Raw genomic sequence first — 15,166 nt, 5'->3', positions numbered from 1 at the left:
TCATAGATGGAATCCTTTGAAACTAGTAAGTTAAAATTAGTTTTGAGGGAGCTGGAGAGAGGGCTCAGTGGTTAGGAGCACTAACTGCTCTTCTAAAGGTCCTGAGTTCAATTCCCAGCAACCACATGGTGGCTCACAACCATCTGTAATGGGATCTGATGCCCTCTTCTTGTGTCTCTGAAGATAGCTACAGTGTACATATATTAATAAAAATAAACAAATCTTTAAAAATAGTTTTTCTTTTTTGAAGTTATTTATATTTGAGATTTTCTCACAGCGAGTCAAAGCTGATTAACCCCCTATGTCTTACTAACTTTTTACTTGTTACCGATATATGAAATTATTCCAATGTTGCCCAATGTTGTTTTCCATTCCATGCTTAAAGCAGTGGCTCTAGGCATGAGCTAGGAACTCCTGAGCTATCCTGAGAAGGCTCCTCCTCCACTGCTGCATCCTCCATGTCTCGTTATTCATCCACACTGTCTGGCTAGCAGTGTGTTCCAGACCACAGCAATAATACTAGAACTAGCCACATAAGTCTGCCACTTATTGCAAAAACCCATTACCTTGTAGGCAGCACTGTACCAGACTCTGGGGGAGAAAAAGTCACTGTTTGAACCAACTGTAAAGTCTACCCAGGGGCACTAATGTTGTGTTCTGACTACTGTCTTGTGGGAGATTTTTGTCTTGTGTTCGCATCTAGGCAAGGAGAAGAAAGAAATATGATGCTGAGAATCTGTGGCTGTGAGAGAAAGAATATCCGGCATATCTGATCCATCCATGGAGGACACCACTGTCATAACCGAGACACCTCATCCCCTATCACGCTCACTCTATCACCGTGAAGAGGAAGCTCTTGAACCTGTCCCGTTCACCTCATCCCTGCGAGGTGTGGAACAGATGCTACACTGAGGATCTGGCCACTCACTCACAGAATGTCTGAATAAATCACCGAATAGAAAGCAAACAAGAGGTTTTTTTTCATCTTTGTTTAAGATCAGAACCTTCTGGTAGAACCAAACTAATGCTCATTCAGTTATGACTAACACACAGAGAGAAACAAAGCATCGTCATCATCAACATCATCACCATCATCATCATTATCATCATCAACAACAAGTTTCTCCTATGTACAAAGAAAGACCATTTCAGGATCTCTTTGTCAAACACAAGGGATGGTAGAAGAATGACCGTTAATATCTCTGTTATTTGCCCAGGCTCTGCCAACCCTAATTGGAACTATTAGTATGATAAGGCTAAGTCTGCCATTATCTCTTATTTTCTGTGTACTTCCCTTTTTAAATTGTCTATCTGTGTGTTATTTAAAAGATTTTTAAATGAAACTTTTATTTATCGAGAGTTTTTATAGGGTACTTCATTGTACAGGGTTTTGTGGCTCTTCGAAGCATTATACACAAGTGGTGCTCCAGTGTATTAGCCCTGTAAATAAACAAACCTTTATGAGTAAAGATATTCCTTTCTGCTGAGTTTTCTGAGACCCTTCAATTACATCAGGTTCTACCTAACTTGCTTTTTTTTCCATATATAGAACACTTCAAGAAATGCTAAATTCTGCTTCCAAAGTAAATGTATGTCAGAAAAAGAAATTAAGACATGTATGTATGTATGTATGTATTGTTGTTTTTCTGTGACTTTTTTTGTCCTTCTCAGCATTATGAAGAACACCCCAATGAGCCTTTCAAGGTCAAGAACATCCAGTAACCACTTCCTTCTCTTCTGTTCTTTGAAAACATGTTGAGTTCCTCTTCATTCTTTTTAAAAATTATTATTGGATATTTTAGTTACATTTTAAATGTTATCCCTTTTCTCAATTTTCCCTCTGGAAACCCCCTATCACCTCCTCTTTCCCCTTGCTTCTATGAGGATGCTCCACCACCCATCCACCCACTCCCTCCTCTCAGCCCTGGCATTCCCCTACACTGGGGTATCAAGCCTTCCCAGAACCAAGGGTCTCTCCTCCCATTGGTGTCTAACAAGGCCATCCTTTTATGTATGTGACTGGAGCCATGGGTCCCTCTATGTGTACTCTTCAGCTGGTGGTTTAGTCCCTGGGAGCTCTGGAAGGTCTTGTTGGTTCGTATTGTTGTTCTTCCTATGAGGTTGCAAACCCCTTCAGCTCCTTCAGTCCTTTCTCTAACTTCTTCATTGAGGACCCTGTGCTCAGTCCAATGGTTATCTGTCAGCATCTGACTCTGTATTTGTCAGACTATGGTAGAGCATCTAAAGAAACAGCCATATAAGGCTCCTGTCAGTAAGCACTTCTTGGCATCTGCAATAGTGTCTACGTTTGGTGTTAGTATATGGGATGGATCCCCTAATGGGGTAGTCTCTGGATGACCTTTTTATCAGTCTCTGTTCCACACATTGTCTCCATAGTTTCTCCTGTGTACATTTCGTTCCCCCTTCTAAAAAGGACTGAAGCATCCACGCTTTGATCTTCCAACTTCTTGAGCTTCATATGGACTGTGAATTGTATCTTGGGCATTCTGAGCTTTTGGGCTAATATCCACTTGTCAGTGAGAGCATACTCTGTGTGTTCTTTTGTGATTGGGGTCCCTTATTCAGGATGTTATTTTCTAGTTCCATCCATTTGCCTGCAAATTTCATAAAGTCATTGTTATTAATAGCTAAGTAGTACTCCATTGTGTAAATATATCGCATTTTCTGAATCCATCCCTCTATTGAGGGACCTCTGGGTTCTTTCCAGCTTCTGGCTATTATTTTTTTAAAAAAACTGCTATGAACATAATGGAGCATGTGTCCTTGTTATATGTTGAAGAATACCAATGGCTTATGCTCTAAGATCAACAATCAACAAATGGGACCTTATAAAATTGCAAAGTTTTATAAGGCAAAGACACTCAATAAGACAAAACAGCAGCCAACAGATTAGGAAAAGATCTTTATCAATCCTACATCTGATAGAGGACCAATATCCAATATATACAAAGAACTCAAGAAGTTAGACTTCATATAATTAAATATTAAAAATGGGGTGCAGAGCTAAATACAGAATTCTCAACTGAGGAATCTTAAATGGTTGTAAAACACCTAAAAAAAGTTCAACATCTTTAGTTGTCAGGTAAATGCAAATCAAAACAATCCTGAGATTCCAACTCATACTAATCAGAATGGCTAACCTCAGAGACTCAGGTGACAGAAGATGTTGGCGAGAATGTGGAGAAAGAGGAACACTCTTCCATTGTTGGTGGAATTGCAAGCTGGTACAAGCACTGTGGAAATCAGTGGTGGTTTCTCAGAAAAGTGACCTAGTACTACCTGAAGACCCAGCTATCCCACTCCTGGGCATATACCCAAAAGATGCTCCACTTCATTTTTGAGATCTACCTTTGCTGACTATATGACTCAGAGTTATCTTGATTTTTCCTTGTGCTTTTTGCTCCTGGTTTCCACCAGGAGATATGTGTTAGGGAACTGGTTGTTGTTGCTGATGATGTTGTTTATTTGTTTTTTATGGGGGAAGGGTAATTTCAAGGTTTTACTTGTCTGTTCTGCCTTTACAACGCCTACTGTGCTGTGTGGAGATGCTGATCACTTCAGGATGCTATTGTTTGACAATGACCTCAGGTTCTGAATCTTTAGGTTTATATCTTTGCCTAATTTGGGAAATTATTATTAATTTCTTTTACCTGCTTAAATAGAACATGTTTTTTATACCCACTCTTATTATTTTTCTCTTCTTCTGAAACTGGTCATCACAGAAATTCTAGGTCTTTTGTTGGCATATTGTCAATACCACAAATCCCTAAGGCTCTGTTGCTGGATTTTCAAAACAAAAGTTTTCTCTCTGTTGCTAGAGTTGGGTGGCTGTGGTGTTCTGTCACTGAGTTTTATGATTCTGTCTTCTATCCTCCCCACTTTGTTACTGAAGCCATCCATAGTTTGTAATTTCAGTTACAGAGTTTAGTTCTAAAGCTTTCTCTTGTTTCTTGTTTCTTCCTTTGTTTTTCTCCTATTTCTTTGCAGAGACTTTGTAGTTTTGTAATCGCCTGTTGAGTAGTTTATGATGGCTGAGCAAACTCCTTGTTGCTCCATTTCAACATCTGTGTTGTGTCAGCGCTGGCAGATATTAATTTTCTTTCCTTGCTTTTTTTTATTTAGTTGAGATTTTTTCTGTGTTAAAGTCAAGATGAATGATTTCCAACCACATCCTTGATACTTAGGACATTATAAGATTTTCAATCATTTTTAAATCTTTTGTTGAAGGATTTATGTATATGTATTTGTGTTAATAGATAACATGTATATATAATATATGGGTAAACAACATATATTATATATAATATGGATATACAATATAATATGAATATCATATATAATACATAGCTTTATAATATATCCATATTACATGTGGATATATAATATATATAATATGTAGATATATGATATAATATATATAACATGTGGATATATAATATAGACTTTATAGAATATATGGATATATAATGCTATATGTATGTATAGCATATAAAATATATGCATATATGTATGTATGGATGGATATATATATTCACAAATTGTACATTTATGCTGTTGTCATCATCATCATTCCTGTTTCTACTTATAAAACCTGCAACAAAAGTAACATCTTTACTTTAGATATTTGATTATCATTTAACATATGGATCTTAGGATGATAGCCACTGTATTTAATTTTTCTTTATTAGTTCAGCCATGTTCTTCCTTTTTCCTTGACCATGCTCATCTTTCAGCTCACTCCTTTTTTTCCCATTAAAACTATTTCTTCAATATTATTGACATTAAATCTTTCTTCTTTTGCTTGTCCAAAGTTATTTCTTCTGCCTTCATTTGTCCAAGAGCAGGGAGATGGACAACTGGCAGGCAGACCCCTGGGTTCCCCCCATTTCCACTGTGAGTAGAAATGCTGTTTGGCTGATTTTTCTTTCTATCCTTTGAAATTGTTTTTCCATTTTCTTTAAGCTTCATTTATTCCTGATGAGAGAAAAGGTGACTATCGTTCTTGCCTTTCTTTCTTCTATGCATGGAAATGTTGTCTATTTTCTTGCTGTCTTTAATATTTTTTATCCTTCATTTTGTTTTTGTATTCACTCCTTGTCTTTCCCTAACTCCTCTCAAATAAGCCCCTACCTTTTCTAAATTCCATGTCCTTTAATATTAAAATGTCACCTAGTTTAATTTGTGTCTGCATACTGAGTGAGTATGGGACCATCCACTGGAGCATGGTCAATCTATTAGGGGTCATTGGTATAAAGAAAACTGATTTTTCTTCTCCCAGAAGCCATTAGTAGCTCCTCAGCTAGGGGTTGGGGCTCATGAACCCTTCTCCCTTACATGCTGAGATGTTTACCAGCCTAATCTTGTGCAAGTTTAATAAAGCCAACTCTAAGCTCGTGAGTGCATGACAGATGACATTGTTTTGCTCCAGTTTTCCCTGGTCTCTTGCTCTTCCAATCACACACACACACACACACACACACACACACACACACACACACACACACACACACTGAGTCTTAAAGGAAAGCTGGTGTGATATAGATGCTCCTCACAGACACTTATTCTCTGAACATCAAACAGTTTTGAGTTTCTGCATTAACCACTGTCTACTAGGAGATCAGAGAGCTGTGCTCACCTATGAGTACAGAGAGATGAATTTTGAGGGGCGTCTACTTAAAATAATAGTAGAAGGTTCATCCCTGTGGCCTGTGAGCTCTCTAAGCATAGGTTCTTGATCAGATGTCCAGTGCCAGGTGTGCCTCTCCTCCTGTGGACGAAACCTTAAATCCAATCTGAGAGTGGTTGGTTATGCCTAATGCATTCATGCCGTCACTGTGCCCACAGGCTAATCTTGCCATACTCTTCCCTATTACAGTTCACATATTCCATAGGCTATTTTCTCCCAGCAGCTCTTTGCAGTACTGTGAAATCTAGGCAGCAGGGAGGTAGATTACTGGTTATTACTGATTTAATTTCTCCATGTCCTGTGATGGAAGTTTGGGATGTCTTCAGCAATGGGGTCTTATCATGAAGTTATACTGAGAAGCCAAGAGCCATGGCAAAAGCCTTTATTGTTGCAGGGGTTTCTGGGATACTTCTGACAATGTCTTGTCCCGTCATGCCTGTTATTCTAGATTAGTGACATTTCCAGCATTTGTATTTAAATACTTAATTGAATGTTATTTATTTAAAGTGTTTATATACTTGCCATTTCCCTTATACACTTGGGTCATTTTTTAAAAATAAGATTCTACTGGTTGATCTTTGTCATGGCTGGATAAAAAGAAAGAGTTCAAAAGGGAAAAAAAGTAAATTTATTAATGATGGTACAGTCAATGAATATTCAACACATTCCAACAGAAGTGTAAGATATCCCAGTAATGTCAGATTTTCACAGTTTCAAGTTGAATAACAATTGACAAGAAAACATAGCAAAAAGAAAGCACAACTCCAGCAAGATTTGTGAAGCATCAAAAATTCATAAGCAGTAATAATTCTATGCCTGCTCACAAACTATCACAGTAGCTGTACTTACTGACTGTTCTCATTTCCTGACCAGAGAGGATCAGGAGGGTCTTACCTCCCTACCAGTTGTGTGCAATTTTGCCTTAATTGCATGTGGTGGTGTGGCTTTGGAATGTAGGGGAAGGGATAGTGTATAGGCAGGCGAGACGAGGGATAGGGGACCTCATCTGTTTAGCCACTTGCAATCCATCATCTAAGCATGCTGCTGAGCCTCCTGTGTGACAGCTGAAGGTCCCTCATACTACTCCCAGACCTCACCCACTGCTCTGTAAGTAATTTTTATCAGTCCATTGCTTCCCTAGGACAAATGTTTGTTTAACATTGGAATATTAAAAAAGAAGATGGACAATTCCTAGACCTCTCCATCTAGGGTATAAATTCTCTTGACAAAGCTGAAACCTGGATAAGTCTCATTCCTGGACATGGTGACTAATGTTTTTAGGATATTAATTCTTTGGATGCTGTTTTATAATTTTAAAACACCCTCTGTCAAATTTCAGATATATACACAGTTAGGCCAATGTAGTGAACTCCTAAGATGCGTACAGCAAAATAATCCAGTATTTCATGGCTTATGACGAGCTAAGTCAACTCTGAGAAAGAAATACAGGGTGGTTTGCTCTGTGGTCTATTAAAATAAGCTTTAAAGACACAGTAATAAAAACAATGATGCTTGTTGGAAACAAGGAAATACATGGTGCAAGGACCTCAGGCAGGATTCTTACATGTATATCAGGGAGATTCATGATAAAGATGGCCCAATGGAGACAGTGGGAAAGTGATGTCTAAGCAGTTCCATGTGATTGGGACACTGGGAAACAAGATCTCCAAAGGGGAAAGGTCTTATATGAAGCCCTTGCTTCTTTTCACGGTGCAAACCCTCCCCAGGTTTGAAGACCACCAATGACTTAAATAACGAGGCAGCAAAGTGTATTTTACAGTCGGGTGTCCATCACTGAATAGCTTGCTTTACTGAAAAGAAGAAAGCCAGATCCTCACATTCACCATCATTCACATGGGTGTGTATGAGATTTTTATTCTTCCAACTCCACGGATTCTGATCTCACAGGAAATGTGCAGATTCTTGCCAAGGGGGAGCAGTAGATCCTCCCACTGCTTGTAAGAAAGGAAACAGTTAACCGGAGAGAAGCCTCCCTGTCCTTCCCTCATTTGAGAAGCTTCCCAGTGGTCTTTCGGTTCAGCAGCCTTTCAGGAGAAACATGGTGTGCTCTGCAGACACGTGTAACCTGCCCTCTGCTCTGTGGCTTGTCTTGAGGCAGCAGCCAGTAGACATTCGTCAAGGCTTCTAGCATTGGTCCTTACAGTCAGAGTCCCCACCTATTACTTTAATAGTAAAAAGCAGAAAAATGAGATTCATTCGGTGGATCGCACTGGGGAAAGGAAACAAAGAGTTTCTGTGACTCCCCAAGTCTATCTTTGGGGATCTGGGCATGAGGTTCAGATTCTGATAGAGGGCCAGAGGTTTGGACAGCTAGGCTGTCAGCAACATTATCTCAGTCCAGTCTGTCTATAAGGTGGTCTGACAACTTCATGGGCACAAGTTCCCCCTCTGGCTGAACTGGGTTTCAAACTTTTCCACCCAGCAGGAGATAGATTCCTGGAAAATTCCAGTTTCCAAGGCACCATTGTTTCAAGGGTGTGATAGTAAAAGGGAGGGATAGATTGTCTCTAGAATATCTTGTTCCTGTCAGGACAGTTACCTTTCTTCAGTGTCTCTGTTTCCTTTCTTCTTCCTCTCACCTTCCCTTGGATTTACTCATACCTTTCCAGTGAGGATGAAGGTTGAGTGTTTTAACCTTTGAGTTTGCTTTCTGGAGAATATCTCTAACCAGACACAAGACTAAAATCTGTAAAATGACTTCTGGCTTCAACAGCTTTAGTGTTCACTAATGTGGTTTCCTTTCAAAAACCACAGGACGTAAGAAAGTTTTCAAAAGGCTGGCCACATACCCACCCCCCCAGTCTACCCCCCATCCCATGTGTCCTGCATCCCCTGGAGATTAAGAACCAGGGGAAGCTATCAGTAGCAACCACAACATGGACCACTCTAAGCTGCAGCATTGCTTATATTGCCCAGTGCTAGATTTTGAAGGGTCGGACCACCAAAAGCCCATAACTCCAAATCCTGTTTAGTCCTATGTAGGCTCTATGTCCTACTCTGTGGGTTTCTTAGTAGGTCACCAAACTGGTTTGCCATCTTTAAAAGTAGACAAAGTCATTCTTTCCTAAACATGTGGCAGAATCCCAGTACAGGGACGTGGAAGCTGTCCTAGTTCAGTAGAAATGAACCCAAGAGAGGCAACATGGAGAAATCGTCAGAAGGCAGAGAAAAACAGAAAATGGAAAGAGGAGACAGAAGGGAAGGCATTAGCAAGTCAGAGACCCAGGCCTTTAAGCTACAGAAGGTGAGGGACCTGTTGTGCATTAAAAAAAAAAATGGCTGCATAAATGTTAAAAATCTAAATGTCCACCTAACAATAGTCCCATTGCATTCTAAGTATTTGTAAATGTGTCAGAAATAACTCCACACAGCCCTGAAGACTGTTTATCAGGGAGGAGTTTGAAGAAGCTTAGGCTGATCCTCCAGAGGGATCATCTGAGCACAGGACATTGACAATTGTTCAATTCATGCAGTGATTGAACAGTTAGAACAATGGTTCTCAATCCCCCCGGGTTCACATATCAGATATCCTGCATAGTAGATATTTACAACTCACAACAGTAGCAACATGACAGTTGTGAAGTCGCTACAAAGATAATGCTATGTTTGGAGGTTGCTCCAGCATGAGCTACTAACTGTATTAAAGGGTCAAGGCATTAGAGAGACTAAGTCACCCTGCTTTGAGGTTGGATATGAGGCAAATGGTGTTTGGCCTTTGCAAAGCTTGCTGCTTAAAGATGCTGAGGGCAACACCCAGGTGTGCCTTGGACATGGACAGTGACCTTGAGTCTTGGGGGAAAACTCATGAGTGAAACAGTTGCTGGAGACACAAGGGTTAGAAAATTGGCCACAGATGAGTGCAGGCAGCAGAGGTAGAAGTGAGAATGAGTAACAAAGATGCAGAGGAGGATAAGCGTCTGGACACCTCCTGGAAGGGGCAGTTACAGCCACCCAGCATGGGCTTTGTGACATAAAAATACTCCCCAGTGAGAGAAGAGGAAAAGAATCTAACCAGATGCAAAGGAACCCGAGGTGAGAGCCAAGGAGGATGGCCTGCATTATGGTGCCTCTTCTGCTTTCCAAAGACAGTGGGGCTGTGAAAAGTGTCATAATGTCCAACCGCATTGGCACCTCTGACATGTTTTCCTTATGGTCTATCCACTTCTTACGTCAAACCCACCCCTGCAACACATCTGAAATTCGATTCAGGGACCAGGACATTTCTAAGCCATTCTGTGCATAACGTGATCTCCCCTCTGTGAGTCAGCTTGTTTTACAGACTCAGGGTTTGGTAATGAGTCTATTTTAAAACATCTTTGTTCTTTTAGGAACACAGGAAAGAGATCTCTGCCCTCAGTCATGTCCATGAGGGACTTCAGTTCTCTGAAAGACTGGGGATCTGGAATGTCCTGTGAGTTAGCTAGTGCTATAACCTCTTTCTGTGACTCTGAGTTGGATGCCTGGGTGCAGGGTTTAACCCCTTCTGGGCATGGCATACATACTGTGTGGTACTTGTGAGTGAGCTGGGCTAGCGAAGGGGTGGGGCACACAAACTGTTGGATTCCTCCAGCAATGGGAATGGAGAAAGACTTACGTCAAGTCAAGGAGGGTGAACAACAGTCCCCCATTTGTGGTTTTACTTTCTGTCCTTTCAATTACATAGACAGTCCTAGAAACAAACAGTTTCTGTTTTAAATAACTTTTGTCATATTATCTTCTGTAATTGCTCTATTGTGTGTGTGATTTTTTAAATTTTGTGTGTTTATACTTTTGGGAGTATATGTGTATGTATACATGTTCAAAAGTTTGTATTCATATGTACATTAATATATGTGTGCTATCATGTGAAGGCCCAAGGTGGATGTCAGGCACCTTTCTTGTTTGCTCTTCATGTTATTCTTTGAGGGAAGAGCTCTTGACTGAACCCAGAGCTCAATAGTCAGGGTAGGGTGTCAACTTGCTCCAGGGATACCCTGTCTGCAATTTCCAAGTACTAGATCACAGAGGAGCCATCACACCTACCCAGCATGTATAGGAGTTCTAGGGACCAGAACTCCATTCCTCACACTTGTACGGCAAATGATTTATCCTTTGTGCCATGTCCCCAACCCCATGCTATTAATGATCACTGGTAATCTCTTACTGTGTGCTTAGCTTCCCAGTTGTGCGCAGTCATAGTGTATAGATGGCTCAGTGATCTAGGATGACTTTCTGTGCTGTGAAAAACAGGTAGCAGTTCTTCATAGGGCCCGAAGACCATGGCACCTTTGGGGATGTATTTGAGGCAAAAATTTTAAAACACAACAGGTGAGAGAAAAAAATATCACCACCTCCCAAGAATTCAACTTACCCATAATAAATCAGATACTTTTAAAACAGGCTGATTCCAAGGAGCTGGAATAGCAGTCTTCTTTACAATAAGCCTGACATGTTTGATGCATTAAAAAAAAATTACAGTTATCTAATTATTTGTGTGTGTGCATGTGTGTGTGTGATTGTGTACATATGCCATAGTGTATGTACATGCCATAGTGTGTATGTGGAGTCAGAGGACAGCCTGTGGGAGCCAGTTCTCTCCTCCTACCACTCAGGAGATTGAACTCAGGACATCAGGTTTGGAAGCAAGTGTCTTTACCTGCTGAGTATCTTGCCAGCCTGTTTCTTAAAAAGAAAAAATAGCATTTTAAAATGTGATCTGCATTTCCACATGGATCCATGCCAGGTAAGAGATCCTGGCCTGCTCTAGGAAGGATGTAGCTACCTGAGACGGGTCTCCATTTGGCGGTATGCCTTAAGCAAGAAGAGGGAGAACACAGATCTTATCAGTGACAAGATGATAACAGAGACAGCGTGTCGGGAGGGGAGTGGCCAGTGGCCCCGTGTTCTTAATCTGGCCACTGCTACCATCCAATTGCTGCCTGCCCTTTACTGCAAACATGTTTTAGACGATGCTAGATTAGGATTAGTTGTTCCCTAACTTTCTTTTGTAATTATGTTATTTTCTTTGCATCTAGGATTCTGGAACACTGTAAGGAAGAGGCCAGAGATACCCAGAATGCATTTCCTAAGGGGTGTGAAAGATCTGTGAGCTGAAAGCTACAGGACACTGGTGAAGGAGGCTGATGTGGATGCTGGGAAGGCTAGCTCCTGTTCATGAATTAGAAGAGTCCATGCTGTTTAGACACCTATGCTATCTGGTGCAATATATAGATTCCAATTCTTGGTCAAAATGCTAATAGCATTATTCACAGACCAGTTCAAAATCTAAACTCTGTATGAAACTATCCTGAGTAGCCAAAAACATCTTGAGAGAGGGATAAAAAGACTTCTTGATTAGAAATTATATTGTAAAGCTCTACTGACCCAAACAGTAAGGTACTAGAATTAAAAAAAATGGCTCACAGACCAATGAGCAAAACAGAAATTATTCATCTAATATAGTTATTAACTTCTAACAAGGCAACCAAGAACATATATTTTTTAAAAAGAACAGTCTTAGTTATCTGTATGTACTAGACCCACACATGATTAACATTTCAGCATGGGATGGGGAGGAGCTCCAGAGGCCCCACCCCTGATGGAAGAATTATTGGCAGTTACACTTACGGAAGTGGGTGTGGCCACTGAAAGGTTGCTGTTCTCTGGTGGATGGTCCATACCACAAATATTTTATGCAGCAAAGATTAGACTCCGTTATATACAGGACAAGGTGCCCCATCTCAGTGATCATTGTGAAAATGAGAACCAGACCACAGCTAGATGTCTTTCTTTCTGCCTTCTAATTAGGATGGACATTCTTGAAAAGACATTCACTATGCACAGCTGAGGTTGAGGAGAATAGGAGCCCAGGGCATTTGTTGCTAATGTGAGGATGATCTCTGACTGGTTTCTGGATTTATAATATGTATAAAATGATCATGAGCTCTGTCTACTATCAGAGTCAAGCCAAAAACCCAAGCAGCAATGTTCAGAGTGGGAAGGTGGTGGACTTCAGAAGGCGCCATCTTATATAGTTGCTCACTTTGCTCCAATTTCCCACGGGAACAGACGTGCAGGCTCCTGGCACAGTCATGCTCCTTAGGATGAAGAATTCATTTTTCTGTGTTTCCTCAAAGAGAGGGCAGTGTGTTGTTTTGTTAGTTTCATATGCATTTTAATTTCCTGTATGTGGCCTGGGCTTAATTCTGCTGCTTACTTTACTCCCTGTCATAAAGGTTAAGGGACAGACTGGCAGTGTACTGAGAGTCCAGTCCCTCTCAGAGGCCCATTTTCAAGTTTCTGTTAAGAGGATTTGGCTTAGAAATTAGGGGAGCTTCTACTTCACAAACGTGGGGACATAAGAAGCATAAGGTGTGAGAGGCAGGAGTCTTCCCTTCCATGGCTCCACACAAAGTGCTCTGTGTTTACGCCTCACTCTTCGTGGTTCTTGTGCTAAGTACAGGGCTCTGCAGGTATTTCTGTTGCTCTCTCACTGAGCAGGTGAAACGGTGGAGCCCCAGGAAGTGATTCTATTCTGCTCATTTGGTAAATCAGAGACAATGGAAAGAAGCTGGCGTTTGCCTCCTTTTAACCCCACTTTCTTCCTAAACCATGTACTGTCCTAGGTCCAGACCGAAACTACGGCTCTGGGGTAGACTTCAACTCTCAAAGTCACTGTTTCCAACTTGGTTTTGTTTACTGAAACATCATCATGCAGTCACAAAAGAAGTTTCCCAGAGAACTCACGGATGGGGAAATCTTTGCAAACAGCAGTGGAAGACATGACGTGGTCTTGCTTATCACAGGATCTGTTCCCACAGGCCTGGAAAATGAACTCTTGCTTAGAAGTGACCCACTGAGAGCATTTGCTTGCTGTGGCTACAGTGTTCCATTTCAAGCATCTATTGTTGAGATCAGGCCGTGCCTGGATCTAAGTGATTCCATATTGTGTTAAAGGGTGGTTTTTAGGCTGTGCTGTGCCCAGAGAAACTCCATTTTGCAAGCTATTCTTGACCACATTTTGAGGGTTGAGGATGGCTGCATTTGGGTAGACATGAGAATCATGTCATTGCCCTGAACCAACAACAGGGCACACACCGATAAACGACAGGGACAGGCTATTTGTAGCCCAGAAGTGATGCCATCCGCATATATTACAAACCACATGTTATACTTCTCTGATCACTGTGGTGCAAATGTTTACATTATTGCTTAGACCTTGTGGGGTAATCCTGGCACAGGGAGGAGTCTGGTGTTTAGACTGATGGGTCCACAGTTTCTCAATGTGTTTTCTTTTGGACACTAGATTACTAAACCACCCAAGACTCCTCCATGACTGATGGGCCAACTAGATTAACCATGACTTAACCTTCTGATGATTCTTGAGATTCTTAGAGGGACAGATGACTATCTGTCCATGCTCATGCCTTGGGATGATTCTTGGGAACTTTCTAGTGCCTGACACTTAGCCTACTTTGCTCCTGTAAGGCAGAAGAACCCTTTTATGACTTTGTCTTTGTGTCTGCTTACCAAGAAGGTCCCTGACTGGGGCTTTGTTAAGAGTAATTTCTGTAGCTAAGAACTGATACAGATGTAGGCTCGGATGTGTTTGCTTTTTGTTGATTAATATTGGAAACAACTCAGATTTTGATTCTGGGTTGAAGGGGGAGCCTTGCTGGTAAGCCAGTGCCTGGGCTGAATGGATCCACTAGTAAGTACATATTTACATTAGTTCCAGCAAAAAACACACTTGTTTGGACAAATATGGACCAGAATAAGGAACTGTTTACAGCATGTCCACTTAACAACGCAGAAGAAAACTCATCCTGTGGACTAACTGGCTGATCCTCCGAGTCAGCTCAATCTGTTCTCTGCTTGCTCATAGGGAAAGCCACTCTAGCTTGATACCCAGTTTTCTAAACATCAAATTTACCACTTACAAAAACCATTGGAGGTCATCAAGTCAGAGGTATCTCATGGAATCCCTGCCAGGGGCTGCTCCAACAATTCCTGAACAAATTCAAAGACAGGACGCTCCTTAGAGGATTGCCACAGTTTCTCTGAATTGTTCAAATGTTCTTTTCCTATTGATGTGACTTTGGATCTTTATGACTCCTTCCTATCTGTTCTAAGTCTCTCTGTTGGCGCCAAAGAAAACAAAGGCTTTTTCCTCTTCCACACAATAGTACTTCCGACACAGCAAGGAAGCTGCCATCTGCCCTTTGCTTTCAGCATCTAGTAAACACTTCATTTTTAAGTGTACCTTTTAGAATATCATTTCTACATCTATCGCCACTCAGCCTTGGCCTTGGCCTTGGTCTTGGTCTGGCACAGAGACAGGACATTTCCTCACTTTACGATATCCTTTTGGATATTCCCCTGACAGGTTGTAAGTGCCCAGACCTCATTAAAGCCAGACAGTCATTGTTTTGTAATGGAACATCATTGTTAAGTGGTTAC

The sequence above is a fragment of the Micromys minutus genome (genome assembly GCF_963924665.1).
Source record: "Micromys minutus genome assembly, chromosome: 8".
Classification (NCBI taxonomy): domain Eukaryota; kingdom Metazoa; phylum Chordata; class Mammalia; order Rodentia; family Muridae; genus Micromys; species Micromys minutus.
The sequence above is the reverse complement of the archived record's forward strand: the minus strand, read 5'-3'. Positions refer to the sequence as shown.